Source organism: Bemisia tabaci, chromosome 3, assembly GCF_918797505.1.
Source record: "Bemisia tabaci chromosome 3, PGI_BMITA_v3".
NCBI lineage: Eukaryota > Metazoa > Arthropoda > Insecta > Hemiptera > Aleyrodidae > Bemisia > Bemisia tabaci.
In genome coordinates, this window is record NC_092795.1 from 14,557,242 (window position 1) to 14,575,294 (window position 18,053).

At 42.0% G+C, this 18,053-nt stretch overlaps 1 protein-coding gene across 1 annotated transcript in view; it reads left to right on the forward strand.

The window, feature by feature from the left end:
• Pgant2 (polypeptide N-acetylgalactosaminyltransferase 2) overlaps window positions 1-18,053 on the forward strand; it is a 129,692-nt gene that overhangs the window by 52,161 nt on the left and 59,478 nt on the right. The gene's annotated exons all lie outside the window — the stretch shown is intronic.

Below are 18,053 nucleotides of genomic sequence, written 5' to 3' on the forward strand. Positions count from 1 at the left end.
GAGCTTCCTTAAGCTTTCGAGCTAGTTTCAGAGAAAACCAGTGGCACCATCGTGTCTTTCGCAAAATTGTACGTAGGAACCAGTGTTCAAATCGCAAATTCCCGACACAAGCAAGAGCTCCATTTTTTTTTTTTTTGAGCTCGCCCACTCGGGAGAGCTCTTTGCGATCGATTTCTTTTAGCATTGGTAGTGTCCGTGGCGACGAATGGATGGTTCTCGTTGCCGTCGGAGGAACGGCCAAAATCCCATTGATTTCAAGGTCTAAAAGTTGAATTTTCGCGGGTTACAGTTTTCCTCCGTCGAACATTTCCGTTCCCTCATTCAACTGAGGATTAATTGTTCCTCGTTTGCTACACTAGAGAGCAGCACTTTCCAGTGGCCGAGCATATCATAGCATGTTGCTATGGTTTTATATCAAATAACCTAATTGTATGTTATCATCCTCTTATCTTTTCAATGCAGTTTTTGTGTGCAGTTGTACTTGCAATTGTTATTATTTCTTAAAATAAAAAACATGGTGACCTCGACGTGATTTAATAATTTGTTCAATTAATTTTAAGTTACTAAGACTAAGATTGAGATTTGCGCATAATTAATGGATAATCCTTAAGATTGCCGTTATTGGTACCATAGAAGGTTAATTAACCTCAAAATAATTGCATGCTTGAGAGCTCGGTTGAGACTCGCATTGGGATCCTTTCAGAGTTTGTTTAAACCTCATATTAAGAATGCTTTAGGATTCGTTTGAGCCCCTCGCATCAAGAATGCTTGGGAATTCGTTTGAGCCTCGCATTTAGAATGCTTGAGAATTCGTTTGAGCCTCGCATTGAGTTTCTTTAGAGTTCGTTTTAACCTTAAAATACAGATGCATGAAGTGCTCTTTCGAGTTCCGTGCTATTTATAGTGCGCGAGGTGCTCCATTGAGCCACCCCATACCTACAAAGGCGTGATGTGCTCCATTGAGCCACTCGCATACAAAGGCTTGAAGTGGTCTCTCGAGCTCCACGCTAAAATTCAAGTGAATTCCTTTTCAGCTCTTAGTGTATACCATAAGTATTGTGTAAGAATTATGGCAGAAACGTTCCTCCAAACCGTGCTAAATTATAGTTTCTTTGAACTCTGTGCCGATAAAAATTCAGAATTTCAGACTGCCAGCTTAACAAAGTATAACCTTAATTCAAGTTGGCGACTTGATTTAAAAAAAAAAATTAAAATTAAATCATATGGTTTCATTACATTGGTGACAAGTTAAGAAAAAGCTTATCAACGATGAAAGCCAGAAACAAAAATGCGATGGCAAAAATAGCCATTGCAACATTTGCCGCAAAATCACATTCATAAAAGATAATTCCATTTCTCTCTCTTTATTTCTCTTTATTTATTGTAATGTGAAAAATTTGTCATATGAAATTACGTCATAACATTTTGCATCGGCATGTAACCTCTGATAATTGGGTAAAGATTCATTTAATACATATACAATTTCAGAAAAAATCATTAATAGTTGTTAATAGTTTCCCAAAGGCGAGCTCTCCAACACAGTAGTGTTGGAACCAGCAGCTTGTTTTTTTTTGTGATGAGGGGAAAAATTCGCTACAGTGCCCCCATCATGAGGGTCGCCAAGACGCCCCTCATGAAAAGGGCCCACCGAATACCGGGACGGCAACGACCATCAACTGGTGAAGAGCCGCCGAAGCGACCCCTAACCGACCCGACCGCTGTGAGATGGGAAGACCCGGTTATGTGGGGGTGAAGCACGCCGCTGTGTTCCGTACCCACTAAACGACCCCTCCAGGCCACACCCCATGCAAGTGTGGCCCATCGGACGCTCTATCCTCCCGTCGGACGTCCCTAAGGCACTCTTCGAACGGCAGTCCCCGACCCCGGCCCCGGTTTAGCCGGCGCCCCTCAGGCCCCCCCCCCACTTAAAGGGAGGGTCCCCCCATCCCCCGGGACCGATCTGCCGAAGCCATCATTGTACCCGGAGTCAAGGGCGTAGGAGGAGAGCCTAGGCCCAGCTTGCGCCAAACCCTGCGACAACCCCACGGCAGGGCTCTGGAGCCGAGAACTGGAGGGCAGGGAGGGCAGACCAGCTACGTCTCGCTCAGCCCTCGAGGCACCCGATCTTATGCGGCCCCAGAAGGGGGCAGCCTACACATGACTCAGCTCCGCGGGTGCGTCGAACCCGATATCCCCAATTGGATAGCTTGCGGTAAAGAGCTCCATTTGGACCAAGTTTATCAGAAGGAACCAACCCATATTTTCAAAAAAATTGAGTCAAGAATGTTTTTGAGTTTTACTAGCCATATATTTTCACCTGTAAAGAAGTAAAATTCTAAAAACGAATTTTTTGTGTGAAAAGAGTTGTTAAAGTTTATTTTTTATATTAAGCCGTATGCAGGAATCAAACTTCAAACCTCTTTTTCTCAGTTTCAACTAAATGTGGGTTGGTTCCCTTCCGATGAACTCGGTCCATTTAGGGGGTAGGTTTCTCAATTAAATCAGTGAGAACGAAAACACACCAACTCGGTATCTCAAAAATGCTCAATTTTCATTTGAGACAGCCAGTTTTCATAAAGATAATTGAAGTTGGCGCATCTGTTCCAACTCGGACCTTTAAAGTGTCCTTATAAGTACTTGTCTTTCGGCACCAAACATCTTTTTCTCATACTAACTTCTTCACTTACCGAGCAGTTTTGTCCGTGTCTTGATCACTATCATTTTTTCGAGTTTGTGTGTTTTCGTTCTCACTGATTCAATTTGCAGTCGACCGCAGCCAACTAAATTCGGGCCCAAACGTCAGCATATTATTATGAGTACCATCGTAGCCACCACATCCGCGGCAAGTCACCGATCCCTCAGCATCGGTCAGTTATCACAGCAATCAAACGATCGTTGATCTATATTTCGGAATGAAGAGGTGTTGATTCATGACAGGCGAACTGTATCGAACAATAGTGATGCTCGTGGCGATCGGTGGGGCGTGCTATTGGCACTTCTCGTGCGTCCGGCCCGCGGGTGCTTGCTCTGATTGCGGGAGGCCGCTCGCATTTTGCGGCTGCGTCGGTCGGTCGGTCGCCGCCGGTCGCAGTCGGCTGAGCTTGAAGCTCATCACCCGCTTGATGACCCGTTTTTCCGCCGCCCGCTCGGGTCCGCCCTCCGCTGTCCATGATACGGCTCGTGTGTGAAGTGGGCCTCCGGACTATGCTGCCGCGTTGAAAAAAGCCGTAAGTGGAGTCCGAGATGAGCCTCGAGACTCATAAGAGCATGTGCTAACCGTGGCTCATACAGAAATTCACTTTACCGTACGGCAGCACGGGTTCGTCTTCAGCTTTCCACCCGCCAACCGCGTCATCGCACAGTGAATGGAGTCAGCGGGAGAGGTCGGACAAACTTTGGAAACTTTAAAAGCTCCTAATTCTGTTCTTACGAAACTCTCAGGTTCTAAAAGTGGTTCCATTGGTTTCCTCGTAAAATTTACTTCAGATAACACCCCTTAATATTTAAAATGTGACGGAATTACATGAAGGAAAAGAGCCGTAAGTAGAGTCATGGATGAGCCTCGAGACTCATAAGAGCATGTGCTAACCGTGGCTCATACAGCAATCCACTTAAGGCTCTGTACCATACGGCAGTAAGGGCCCGTCTTCAGCTTTCCACCCGCCAACCGCGTCGTCGCACAGTAGATGGAGTCAATGGGAGAGGTCGGACAAACTTTGGAAACTTTAAAAGCTCCTAACTCTGTTCATACAAAACTTTCAGGTTCTAAAAGTGGTTTCATTGGTTTCCTCGTGAAATTCTCCTCTTCCAAAAACACCGCTTAAAATTTAAAATGTGACGGAAACAACATAAAATTTTGCAGTTTCTGTCAAAAATGTCATGTCCGACCTCTCTAATTAACTCGACCCACTGTGCGTCACTGCGTAGCCAACGAGGGACCTAGACCTTCGCCTTCGGCTACCACGTATTCTGTCTTTGATTGGCTAGCGTTGAAATCCACTGAAAATGTTTCCCAATCAATCCCTTTTTCCGAATGCTCCTTACAAGAATCATTCGCGACATCTGATGGAACTGATTAGCAACTAACTTTTGCATGGAGTACATTTAAGTAGCCCCCCCCCCCCCCGGGGGGGGGGGGGCATCCACATTCAATGTCATTTTGTCTCGGTTTTTCTAATCAGTTGTGCGTTAATCAGAGGATAAATCAATGTGACTGGCAAATGGTGGTAGAACGGATTCTTTTTCGCAGCACGTTGCGAAAAACTCCGGCGAAAGTAAACAAGGCTAAAAAAATTAGCACTCCAGAACAAAAGCAAAATGTGCAAATTCTCAACACCTTTCAACAATCCTCTCTCTATACACCGTTCGCCCATCTATTTCCTACCGAAAAAACTCGAACTGCACGCATTCCATATGCCGTTTTCTCATGCGCTTTCAGTATACAATGAAATCGGCCGGATTGCAAGGTTTTTTTTTCCATTCTCTAAATTGAAGCACAAATTTTTTTTCCACGACCAAAGTTCGCACCCTAAACGATTTCCCTCTTGAATTGGCTGAGGGCGCTCAAAAAACCCGTAGCTCCCAGGAAGAGACTCAGCGGACTGGTGATCAATTCATGCCGCTCTGCCATTCTGCCGTGTCAAGGAGACACATCGTATGGATCATTCGAACGTTGTCAATTTTTTTAAATTCATTCATTCATTTATTTATTTCAACATAGAAAGAATAGCCAAAAAGTTTTCAAGATAAATCATGTTATTTTATTGAAAAAGTTAGATGGTTCTCAATTTCCGAATCAACGTACCTTAATTTTTTGTTTTTCTTGCTAGCAGAACTAACTTTTCTTGACAGAACTAATAAACTGTACACTCTGATGAGCTGATTTTAGAATGGACCACTAGATAAGGTACGAATTTCAGCATTCTGATACACGTTTCCTTACCAAAATTTCACGTTAAACACGATGCACACAACGAAATTTACCGAAATCAACTCCTTTCGAAGATATTTAATGATTCTTGGTGCGTGAATTCAAACCACCCGCTCATGAAAACTCAATGCTCTACGTGATTCACATCGTGCGCTAAACGTTATCATGACAGTCTCTACGATACACAAATCTGGCAACCTCAATCTCGACGCTTTGGCTCAGCTATAGCATATTACTTATAGTTTGAACAACATATGGTGGGAAATGAACATTGCTCGATTGAGAAGCTTGCTGAAACTGTTGTAGTGCACGATTTGACTCACGTAGAGCTTTGAGTTTCTTGTGAGCGGGCAGTTCAAATTCCTCGTAACCAATGTGAAATAAAAATGTTAATATCTCCATTAGGAGTTGGTTTCAGGAATTTTCGTTGCACAAATCATATATTCTACATGAAATTCTGGTTAAGAAACATGTATCAGAATGCTTAAGTTCGTACCTTGTCTAGTGGTCCATTTTCCGATACATTAGACGTGGCCCTCGTGAAATTCTGACTTAGGAACATATTTTGCGGTACTTGTCTCCCTACCCTCTCAAGGGGTAGTAGGAGTAGGTCCATTATCCCTAAGGGTAGGGGCATCGATAAGGGCGGTTTTTGGGTCCTTCTTAACTGAATTTCCTCAACTATACGACTTTTTGCAAATTAATGATCTTTATTTTACGAAATGCATCATTATTTGGTCATTTCCGGTCTTTTTAGGCCTAATACTGGCCTAAACATAGGCATGAAAGCCAATTTGGGCGAAAATTGTGGATATTCCGTGGGCATTTTACAGCAAAACCCGCATTATGCGCCAAAATCGGCCTTCACGCCCACTTTTAAGCCAGTATTAGACTCGAAAAGACACCGAAATTAACCAAAATGCATTTTGTAAAATGTGGACCTTCGATGAGAAAAAAATCGTAGAAATTAACGGTGAAGTCGCCAGTAGAATGTGTACATACAAACAAACAAACAAACAAACAAACAAACAAACAAACAAAAAAGCACTTGAGTCATTAATTTCCTTGTGAGGCATTTTTTTCTAAAAATCGTGAATTTATAAATTTCATGTTGGTCCCAAAACGGCTCTCATCAATATCCTTTTTTTTCTCTTTTTTTCGGATGATCTATTTCTTAATCTAATCAAGTCCACCAAGAACTTAAACAAGCGAAAATACTCTTAGTTTTTAAGAAATCGTGAAACATTGGAATTCTATTTGCCTATGACGGTAGTATTAGGAGTTTCTGTCTCCCGGTGGGGTCGGGGCGGGGGAGAAGGCCGTTTCGTTCCATCGTGGGAAACCGAGGAGAGCGCTCGGTGCCCCCGCTCGCTTGCTCCTCTCTTTGTTTCAGAATCTCCATTCAAATTGGTTGATCATGGGAAAGCATAACTTGTTGAGCCGAAATTCGCCGCTCACCTGCCCATGCCCGGGCAATCGTGACGAGAAGGTAGTTTCACCGGCGAAACGAAACGAGAGCGCCAATAAATAAGAAAAAGTTTATCATCTTACCCGATGTGGATCCCCTTGTTCTCCGCCAGCTAATCGCGGCCGAACCCATTGATCTCGTTTTTGTCTACTTCATAACCGAAATGTATCCTCTCATTAAGTTATTATAAAATCTCTCGGTTGTGGGTTCTTCGATGGACCACTAGACAAGGTACGAAGTTAAGCATTCTGATACATGATTCTTAACTACAATTTCACGTAGAACACAATTCGCGAAACGAAAATTACTGAAATTAACTCCGTGAATTCAAACCCCCCGCTCATGAAAACTCAATGGTCCATATGAGTCAAATCACACACTAAACGTTACTGTGGCAGTCTCTGCAACTCGAAAACATAGTAGCCTCAATCATGACGCTTTGGCTCAGCTATAGCAAATTGTTTACTTTTTGAACAAAAAAGGGTGGGAAAGGAACAGTGCTCGATTGAGAAGTCTGCCGAAACCGTTGTAAGGCGCGATTTGACTTGTAGAGTATTAAGTTTCGTGTGATCGGGCAATTCAAATTTCCCGTAGCCAATGTAAAATGTGTGTATGTATGAGCCGCTTTTACGGCGCGCTAGGGCGCTCTGCGACGCCTATTCTCCACAGGAATCTGTCATGGTAGAGACCCTCCGGAAGGTGGCATCTCTCCATCTCTTCATGGATGCCCTCTACCCACCGTTTGGCTGGACGCCCTCTCCGTCGCCTACCTGGGGGGACCCACTCCAACACCTTCTTCGGCAACCTGGTATCAGCCATTCTCTGCACATGCCCATACCATACCAATTGCTTGGTCATGATATCGTGCACAATGTAAAATAAAAAGTTAATATCTTAGATAGGAAATGATTTCGGTAATTTTCTATGCAAGAGTCGTGTTCTAGGTGATATTCTGGTCACGAAACATGTATAAGATCCTTAAATTCGTACCTTGTCTAGTGATCCATTGTGACGGGTCCAGGAGTCCGACGAGGGCCCCCTGAGCCATCCGTCACTGATTTCGCACAAACGGCGTTCCATGGTCAAACATCCTTAAAAAGTAATTGTAATGGTGCAGCAGTACGTAGCGACTCTATTGTGCTCTAAGATTGATTAATGTAATGTATCATTTAACTTATTTTCTATTTTGTAACAAATTCACCAAATGATTTTCCCCTCCTTTTTTTGTTCGCAGGTGAGAAAATTTGACAAGTTGCTTCAGATTCATTGTCTTGAATTTGGAGGAGCGTAGGTAAATCTAAATTCCACAGTTATTTCATCTTCCAGTTTTAAGCCAACATGTTGAAAGATACCTTCGATCCCAAAAGAAACCCACAATTGTTCCGTGGATCAAATTTCTTTTTTCTTTCTTTTTTTCTTATTCTGTTTCGAGTTATGAAGGGGTATTCGTGCATGACATGAGGTTAACAAATTTCAACTCATTAAATTTAAAGTCATCTTTAAGCATGTCAAAATTGCACGTGACTTTTTCCCGAAAATTTTAGTAACGATTCTCCGGCAGAAGGATAGGAGTCTGCTAATATTTCTAATCATTTATTATTTGACAAAAATTCAAAGTTTTTAATGTCGTCCTCAAAACGGATTTTTATCACCGGCTGTTCGCCAACTATAATAACGATTATGTACCCATCGGATATGCATACCCAGGAAATCACGTCGTAAGCATGGCGCTCCATTCGCCTATGCACGGACCATTAAATATCGTTCAATTATCTTTATAGCTTGTCGCTTGGCAGTTATGAGCCAACAAGGCTTGTTTTTATAACTGCGATAACAACTCATGCTTTTTTGTAAAGTTCGAAGCGTCTTATCATCTCAACAGTATTTAGCAGTAGTGTTCCTTGAAACCGCGTTTATGTCTGGCTTTAACGACACTCCGAGCTCCGGACTGCCGTGCTAAGGAAAAACGCCGTATGAACATTCGAGTGTTGCCAATTTCCTTCCTGATAAAAATGTTATTTTTGACGACATTCATGCACATTTTTCCTTGAAAGTTTCAGATACTTTAGATCAAATTGCGAACGAAATTGTCTGAAAAATTTGGAAAATAATATTCACAATATACCCAGTAAATCGAGTTTTTATGGAAGAAATTTGGCAACGTATGAAGGCTCATACGACGTTTTTCCTTAGCACGGCAGCGTAGAGCTCCGTAGAATCGTAGTATATCACTCATCAAAAGACTACCAAAGCGTAATGACCCCACCTGGTACAATCTTGAGTAAGAAGTATCGACATGAATGGGATTTATCTTCGGTATACCTTTTTCATCTAAAGCGAAACTCATTCCTGCAAGAGTAAAGTTTACGACGGTTGTTTGCATCCTGACTTAGCTTTATACACTGGAAAAAAACACATTGGATCTAGAGTCCAGACTCTTGAAAACTTTGACACGAAAAAATACTCTTGATTCAATCGGATTTTTGCTTGAATCAAAACGAAATCCGCTTAAATTAAGAGGCTTAGTTCTTGATTTAAGCTAGATTCTGATTGAATCAAGAGTACATTTTCTTGTCGATGTTTTTAAGAGTCTGGACTCTAGATCCAACGTGTTTTTTTTCCCAGTGCTGAAACGTAAGCAAATTTGCAGTTTTAGGACGGAACACGCGTAACACACAATGTATATTTTTGGGCACTCTCGCCTCTAATGAGCTCTATCCTAATTTATTCATCCGTTCGCCGCCGCCGCACACTGTGGTATTGGACCTGAAAAGCTGGCCAAAACTATTTATCACCAGATATCGCCGAGTTTTAAAAATATTTTACAATCAGTACTTCTTCTTAAGTGATAATATGCACAATTTAACCACCTAACACATCATATGACAATCTGCGGAGGGTTTAAAGAGGGTGCAAGAAGCCGTCCAAAAATCCTTTAAAAGGATTAAAAGTATCTGACTAAAGCGGTGCATTTAGACGAGTTCCTCCTTTACCTATGGTCTACTTTTCGAAATAAGGACTTTCTATTACCTCATTTATGGTTTTTTTTAAAAACAGCGTAAGTCACTTCAAAATTTTTGACGAAACAGCCGATCTCTCACATTGAGGAGTAATTGTACATTTCTCAAAAAAATTAATATGAATCATTCTAGATATTAGATTTTTGACAGTTTTGAATCAAAATTAGTGTTAGTATGAAAGTGCCGGGACCTCCATATGATGATTTAAGGTTAAATTATAAGATGAAAATGAGTTTTATCATAATGAGAACCATTGTAAGGGCAGAAAGCACCTGTGAAAATGATTCATTTTGATGGGTTCCTTCCTAACCCATGGCCCACATCTCAAAGTGAGGGCACTTCACTGCGAAATTCGTAACAAAACCACATATCTCACTTTTAAGAGGCTGCAAAATAATGTGCCTCTCGGCGTAATTTCATGGTGCCAGAGGGCCACTTTTAAAGCCCCACCCCGCGGCCGGATGGACTCAAATTTGTCTGTAAAAGTAAAACGTGGCATAAATATGTCTATACTCAAGGATAATGCACGAAGAGATTGTTAGATAACGGATTAAACACTTTTGCAAGACTTTAAAGTGACCCTCCCATCCGCTTTCAAATTATTTTTTTTTATCTCTCTTTCGAGGGCGTAGAGGCCAGAGAAACAGGTTGCGTGACCAAATATCACCTAATTTGGTACTAAATGGGTCAGAGCTGTTGGAAAAATACAATTTCAGTCGTTAGTATCGACATAATTTTTCCCATGTGTTTATGAAAATCGCTCAAAAGTCCATCTTTAAGGTCAAAAATTTCAATTTCCTCAGTTTTCCTCAGTCTGTCAACCCTGAATCCTGAAAGTACCCACTTTGGACTATAACATTCCGCCCTAAACCGCTTGAGCGCAGTTGAGCGTAAAAAGAAATCGGACTCTGAATTTCGAAAAAAACGCACACTTTTATATCACTTTTCAACCTCCTGTGAAAATCACTAAAAAAGGAAATTTCGAAAATACTGTGGTTAGTTGTGTAGAATATACCCCTAAGAATGTGTTGCATATCGCCGAAGTTCCCTTTTATGGCCGCACAGTTGAAGTAAACTGATCGACGAGTAGCGCGCCAAAACATATCAAAACAATCGCTGAGAATTAGGTAACTTCGTGGTCTCTTCGCGGGAAATTGAGCCACTCGAAAAATGGTACATGCATGTCTACCAGGGTAAAAAACAGTGTAGATTTCGAATATCACATTGGTTTTTCAATAAAAAAAATTTTAAAATTGAGGTTTTGGCCAGGTTTTTCGGTCAAATACCACAGTGTGCGCCGTAAGAAGCTTAACATTTTAGTGTGGGAAGTTGTGAATGGAAAGAATCTCTTGATTTATTTGATTGAATGCCGATCGTCTCTGTGGCTTCTGCTAGTATGATTATCTCCTCAGCGGTGCTTTTTAGAAATTGTCTTGCGAAATGTTTTTAATTGTCAGAGGTCTGACTCTAAAGGCTTAAGTGCATCACAACGTTTCGAAGTCTTTCGAATCCTGAAAAATGATTGATGTAACCATTATGTTTGAATTTGAATATTTAAAAAAAAACGCTTTATCGATTGATCTGCCATTTAAACTTATAGAAAAGGATTGATAAACAGGGTCTCTATTTTTCTCCGAAATCAACTTCGAAGCTCAAAAAAATCTCTAAGTTGAGATGGTAATGGAGGGGATATCCCTCGCACACTCTATCTGGAGAATCCGCCTCTACATCAAGACAAACTCTATGCACAGATATAGGGAGCAAATACATTAAGAGGGTTGCCACCCTGTTTAGGCACTCCAAAAGTGAAAACACGGCAACCCTGCTAATGTATTTTCTCATTAGCTTTGCATAAGCCCGTGTCCCACTATCAAATAAATTCATCAAATGCAAGATGGCGGAGATGCGCACATCTTTTCGCGAAAGTTCGCTATCAAAAGTTGGCGGGCCGTCAAACGTTGATGAACAATCGAAAGCAATCCGCCACCTTGCATTTGATGAGTTCATTTGATAGTGAGGCACGGGCTTTATAGATTTTGTCTTGATGTAGAAGTAGACTCTCAGGGTAGCAACTGGGTTGCATGCGTGAAATGAAAAATATGAAAGACCGGAAATATCCGTGAAATATTTCATGAAATTTCCCGAGGCTGTGAACTATTTCATATTTTTCAGGGGCTAGAGTATGCATGCAACCCGCTAAAACACACACAAACAGAAGAAAGTCACAGTTTTTACATTTTGCGAAACATGAAAAGGAACCGGTATTTTTCAGTATCCTTCATAAATTTCTGAAATTTTATGAAATATTTAACGTGAAATTTCAAAATTTTATTTTTCATGAAAAATTGCAACCCCAGTAGCAAGGGATATTTTCTCCATTACCATCTCAACTTTGAGAGCTTATTTTGAGCTTTGGAAAAAAAAAATCGTGCATGGGACCCGAAGTTGAGGTCATATGGATCTCTGAAGTATTTTATAATCACGCAATCGAAAACTTGAGGTCGGACTGCTGAAGTTCGGGTCAGACATCGAGACACTTCGGTATGTACCGGAGTACTTCAGATGTTTGACCCGAATCCTTCGGTATATATCGAAGTACTTCAGATGTCTGACCTGAGCTGCGGCAGCTGGACCTCAAGTTTTTAGATCCGTGATCCGAAAACTTCAGAGATCCATATGACCTCAACTTCGGGTCCCACGCATGAAGTTTTTTTCTCCGTGTACTCATACCGCAAATCCCTCACGCATGCAAGAGCTCCATTGTATATAGATATTTTTTTCAAAACCCTCAATTTAAGTACGGTTGTTTGCTTTACGCCACCCATATTTCAAAGTGGCGTGCGACATTGAGAATAGCCGTAGAGGCGTGAGTATCACGAGCAAGGGAGACTCCAGAGACTAGGAGTGGAGAATGCGAAGAGATCTGGAATCGTGCTCTTGGCATCACATTCGCACCGGCGGGCGCGCGGCTCAAAAGTTCACGCGAGTGTATAAAAAGTGTTCGATTGTGTCCGCGTCGGAGCCGAAGCCGGGCGCAAAGCGAGACGAGAGGGCGGGAGGCGGGGTGCAGGACTCGCTCTAGCCGCTCTTCCACCGGAAATCCAACGAAAGTAAAAGTTGCTACACGTTCCGAGAGCTTTACTTACGACTTTCAAATGTGGACGCAGAAAAAAACGCCCGTTAGTTTTATGGATTTATAATGTTGGTAGGATCTTCCCAACGCCACCCACTTGCCGCGCCGTGTCGATATTCCAACTTTTATTCTCCGGCTTGCACGGTGTCGAAAGTTCGACTACACGGACCAAATCTTGGTTCATGAGAAACACCAAAGTTAGTGGTCAAAATTACTAACGTTTTGTCAAAAAAACGGAATATCCGTTTAGGTAACCGAAAAATTTGGTGAAGAAGACGAGTCCTAGCACGGCGAACGAAAACGTTTCCTACCTGAATGTAGGTTTGTTTCCTATGGTCGAAAACTGAAGTTACACAAACTGAAAACTTCGATCATTCCCAGGAATCGAGGTTTTTTCCAGTGGTATAGAATACCACAACTTCAATTTTGGTTTGACATTTTTGGCGTATTTTGGCCCAAATTTTCGTAGAATCCTTCTCAAAGCTCCGGTTTCAGGAACACGAGTTTATATTTACGTGGACTCAGTTTCTTGACCCTATGGACGGTCATATATCCACGTGTTATACACTGAGAGAAGTATTTGTTTTCTTGAACAGACTGGCACAGAATTCAGCACAGAAAACAATTAAAAAACTGGGAAACCCTAGAATCTTGTGCTCCATTTCCCATATCAACCGAGCTTCTGTGTCATCTTTCCTATCAGGTGGTAAAATAGTACTGTGTCCACACTATTTTGCGGGGAAAGCAAGGCCAATGAGTTCAACAATTTCAATTAGAGTAAAAAATTTGAGCTTTAATTTGAGCTTGTAATGTTTAAATTTTTTGACCTCGCTTTCCCCGCACAATATATTGTGGATCTGGCACTACCTTGTGGATTTACCACCTTGTTTACCATACTATTTTACTATTACACTATTTTACCTTACAGTTCGGGCCACGTGTGTGGTTTCAGAAAAACAAGACCAAATAGTTCAACAATTTCAATTAGAGTCAAAATTTTAGCTCTAATTTGAGCTTGTAATTTGTTTATTTTTTGACCTTTCTTTCCCCGCACAATATATTGTAGATCCAGCACTATTTTACCACCTTGTTTCCCATACTATTTTACTATTACACTATTTTACCAAACAGTTCGGGCCCCGTGTATGTGGTTTCGGAAGTGAGAATTCATGGCAACAGCGCGAGATCTGGGCGCGCCAGACGAGCGAATATGCTCCCGGGCAATAGGATGCGGGTCGCCGAGGAGGTCAAGGAAAAGTGAGGTGTTGGATCGGAGATTTAAAGCGTCAACTTTCCTAGTCTTTCACCGGTTTTAGAGCGGCACTTGCGGACTTACGCAGGCAGGCGTACGTAAGCCCCTCTTGGCCACGCATGCGGCGCTAAACTTTGACCCTCGCGAAGCTGGTTGCCGGTTCCAAGTTGCAAGTTCCAAGTTGCATAATCAGCTACCACCGGGATGGGCCCACTCGGTTATCAAATCCGTCGTGTAGCCATTACCCTCGCCCACGAGTTTGCAGTGGCATCTTGTCATAACGGAATCTCACGAGACGAGAATTGTTTTTTAACAAGTAAGTTTTCGTTATTAACAGGTGCATAAAATGCAGTTTATCAACACATTTGCGACAAATTTGGAAACTTTTACCGTCAGTAGCGGGTTTTGGGTGCGATAAGGATCAATTATTACCAGGAGTCACTGCGTAATTAATTGGAAGGATTTAATACAGGAAGGTTTCAAAGTAACAAGATCTAGGATTTTTAGCTGCCAATGAAACTCAGGGATTTGGATTTGTCGTAAAAACCTATTACTATTTCATACGCAGAAAAGTAAGAGGAATTCTTCAAATGTACACAGAATTTTCGCACCAGGCGACTAGACGAGGGATTGCAACTACATCTCAAGCTACGAAATTTTCTCTCGTATTTTTACCAGGGTTCTCTTGAGTATTTTTAACTAAGAATTTCACCTGATATGCACGCATAAATCAGTAAAAGTTTGGACGGGAACTGCCCAGTTTGACATCAATCCGGAAAAAATTGATTTGTTTTCCATTATGTCGTGTGTGTCCATAGCTTTGTCAATCAATTTCATTAATCATCCCGCAGAGTGGCTTTTGAGACGAAATGGTAGCGGGGCACACGATGGATCGAATCAATAGGAGAGGCAGGACACAATTTGGAAACTGTAAACACTTATAACTCTGTTCGTACAATGTTTTAAGGTTCCAAAAGTGGCTTCACTGGTTTTCTCGTGAAATTTTCTTCTCATAAACCCCTGAAAATGTAACATGTTACGAAATAAACATCAATATTTGCAGTTGTAGTCAAACATTTCATGTCCGACCTCTCTAATTGACTAAATCCACTGTGGGGCAGGGCAGGGCAGGGCGTACTCCTTAGTACACGGAGAAAAAAACTTCGTGCGTGGGACCCAATATTTAGGTCATATGGATCTCTGAAGTTTTCGGATTGAGCATCTGAACACTTAAGATCTAGCTGCCGAAGTTCAGGTCAGACATCTGAAACTTCAGTTCTTGCATCTGAAGTACTTCAGATGTGAGAACCGAAGTTTTTCGGATGTGAAAACCGAAGTACTTCAGATGTGTGATCCGAACCTCGACTGCTAGACCTTAAGTGTTCAGATGCTCAATCTGGAAACTTCAGAGATCCATATGACCTAAACTTCGGGTCCCACGCACGAGGTTTTTTTCTCCGTGTACAACTTCATTCCTATTTAGTCTTGCCTTGCCCGGTCAATAAACCCGAAATTTCAACAACCAAGCTGTTTGACCCAAAACTTGACCCAAACCGCAAGATTCGACCTAAACTTCGGGTCCCACGCACGAGGTTTTTTTCTCCGTGTACAACTTCATTCCTATTTAGTCTTGCCTTGCCCGGTCAATAAACCCGAAATTTCAACAACCAAGCTGTTTGACCCAAAACTTGACCCAAACCGCAAGATTCGACCGTCAAACCGCGTTTCCACGATCCGCGCATTGAATTTTCCGAGGCACATGTAGTGTTTCTCGATCCTGATTCTCCATGCCCCGAAGCGAGCGTGGGAGGGATCATAAGCCGAACGGCTGCTAGAAAAACCCGAGCTAGTTTCACGGTGGTGCCACGGATGAATTTCCTCCTTCTTTTCCGGGCGCGTCTTACCGTGATCTCCGCAAGGAATGCGGGGGGGGGGGGGGGGTGTCGCTGGTCGCCTGGCCGCGGCGGAGCGGCTTTAATGAAATACCTAATTCGCGTGAAATTAATTTCCCCTTTCCGTATGCGACATTGCGCGGAGCGGGAAACCCCGCCGGAGAAAATGCCGGGCGACGCCGCGCGGGGCAAGAGAGTGCATGCTCTCCGGTGACGTCATCTCGGATATTGCGAGTCGACGCTTCTCTCGTTTCCGGCACGGCCGGGATGCAGTATTTGACCGACCATCATGGACTAAATTTTGAAATAAGGAACTAATATCTGCGGTGCTTTTCGTAAAAATCGCGTATATCATCACTCTCCTTTTAAAGATAGGTGCTTTTATGGATTACACTGGGAAAAAACACATTGGATCTAGAGTCCAGACTCTTGAAAACATTGGCAAGAAAAAATATTCTTGATTCAATCAGATTTAAGCTTAAATCAAAAGGAAATCCGCTCAAATTAAGAGGCTGGGTTCTTGATTTAAGCTTAAATCTAATTGAATCAAGAGTATTTTTTCTTGTCGATGTTTTCAAGAGTCTGGGCTCTAGATCCAATGTGTTTTTTTTTCCAGTGTAGTCTGACAATGAAATAGTAGTTTTTTATCGCCAAATATAGTCCGCGGAGGACAATTTTTCGCCGGAAGTGAATTAACATTGAGATATTGCGTATATTTTGCTGCATTACATGTTTCGGACTTTAATCTGGACGGAGGCATATGCAAGAGCAGAATGACATATCGGTAGTATATTTCCAAAGATTCTATGTATGGAAACCCTGATTTTTAATACGATGGCTAAAGTGCGAAACAATGTACTTCCATCGTGGTTTTTTGAAATTTCCACACGTGTGTTATTTTTTCGAAGAAAAGCAAGCCAACTTTATAGCTTGCTTGCAGTGAAGAAAAATCAAGGAACTTTTCAAGAAATTATGTTTACTAGTTTTCCGAAGAATAAATAAAGTGTGACAAGAAATCTGCGTGATTTCGCACTATGGCCATCAATGAATGAACACAAAAATTCATCGAAAAAAATTCGAAGGTCCGCACTCCCGCTGAACAGGGACGCTACAGTACTTCTTAATGTCAGAAGAAGTCAGTAAGTAATCGAGATTTCAAATATAAAATATCACGAGACCATGGCGTCAAATCTAATGTCACCGGAACGCGTCTGAATTCAGACATGAACACAAGACCATAGACAGACTATAAACGTGAGTCGATCGCAGACGATCATAACTGTAAGCGATTGCGAGGGGTAACTATCAGACAGAGTGTGGAGATGAGAAAAACGTAATCGAAGAACGAGCCCGCTGATTGGTTTTTTGATTGACCTCGCAGTCTCGTCGCAGAAGCTGAAATCGCGACTGCTCCTCGTAAAGGTTCGCGATTCAGCTCGACGAACGCGCGCCAGTGAAAGTGAGCGCGTTATGCTAATGGTAAAACTGTCCGTCAATACGCTTTACGTCAACGCCGTAACGCAGCGGACTCGTGCCGTAACGTGGAAATGGAGGTGCAGTTTCATTAGAGGTAAAATTGGAAGAAAATAGGAAGACGCCGGCAGAATCAGTTCGCACTACGTAATGCGTGTAATGGCATCACTCTGAGAGTGTGGAAGTAATACGTGGTGACCAATAGCACATTCGGATGACCGATATTGTGTGGAAATTATATGTGGGGTGCAATTACGTGGAAAACTGAGTCATATGTACTCAGCTTCCTGTACCTTAACATGTAGCATCACGTTCACGATATTGGACCCCATGCTCACCCTTGATATGCTTGCCTGCTCATCTCGTCCAAGATCTTGGACTCCATGCTCATCGCTAAGCTTCTCACTTCTTTGCTTGAGCATGGAGTCCAATAGCAAGTAGACCTCTCTTAGTTTTAAAGTTCATCATGATAGAAAATCGTATACTTCTCTTATCTAATCTAACTTGAACTAACCTAACCTAACCCAACCTAACCTAATCTAACCTAACCTAACCTAACCAATGCATAATTTTTACGAAAAAACTTTTTCTTCGTCTATGTTTCACAAAAATTGTCTTAATACATTTTTGGACCATATGCTCGTGTGTTTGTCAAAGAATACCTGCATCCCACAATTTTGGACGCTATGCTCACTTCGATTTTTCTAAAAAATTATCCCTCGTTAAAGTGAGCATGGAGTCTAAGATCTTGTACGTGATGAGCAACCGAACATTATATAGGTGATCATGGAGTATAATGGATGAGATGCTACATTACCACCATAACAGTTTCTCGTAGGCAGGAATAGGAAAGCGACAACCATTTTACCTATCTTATTTATTGTC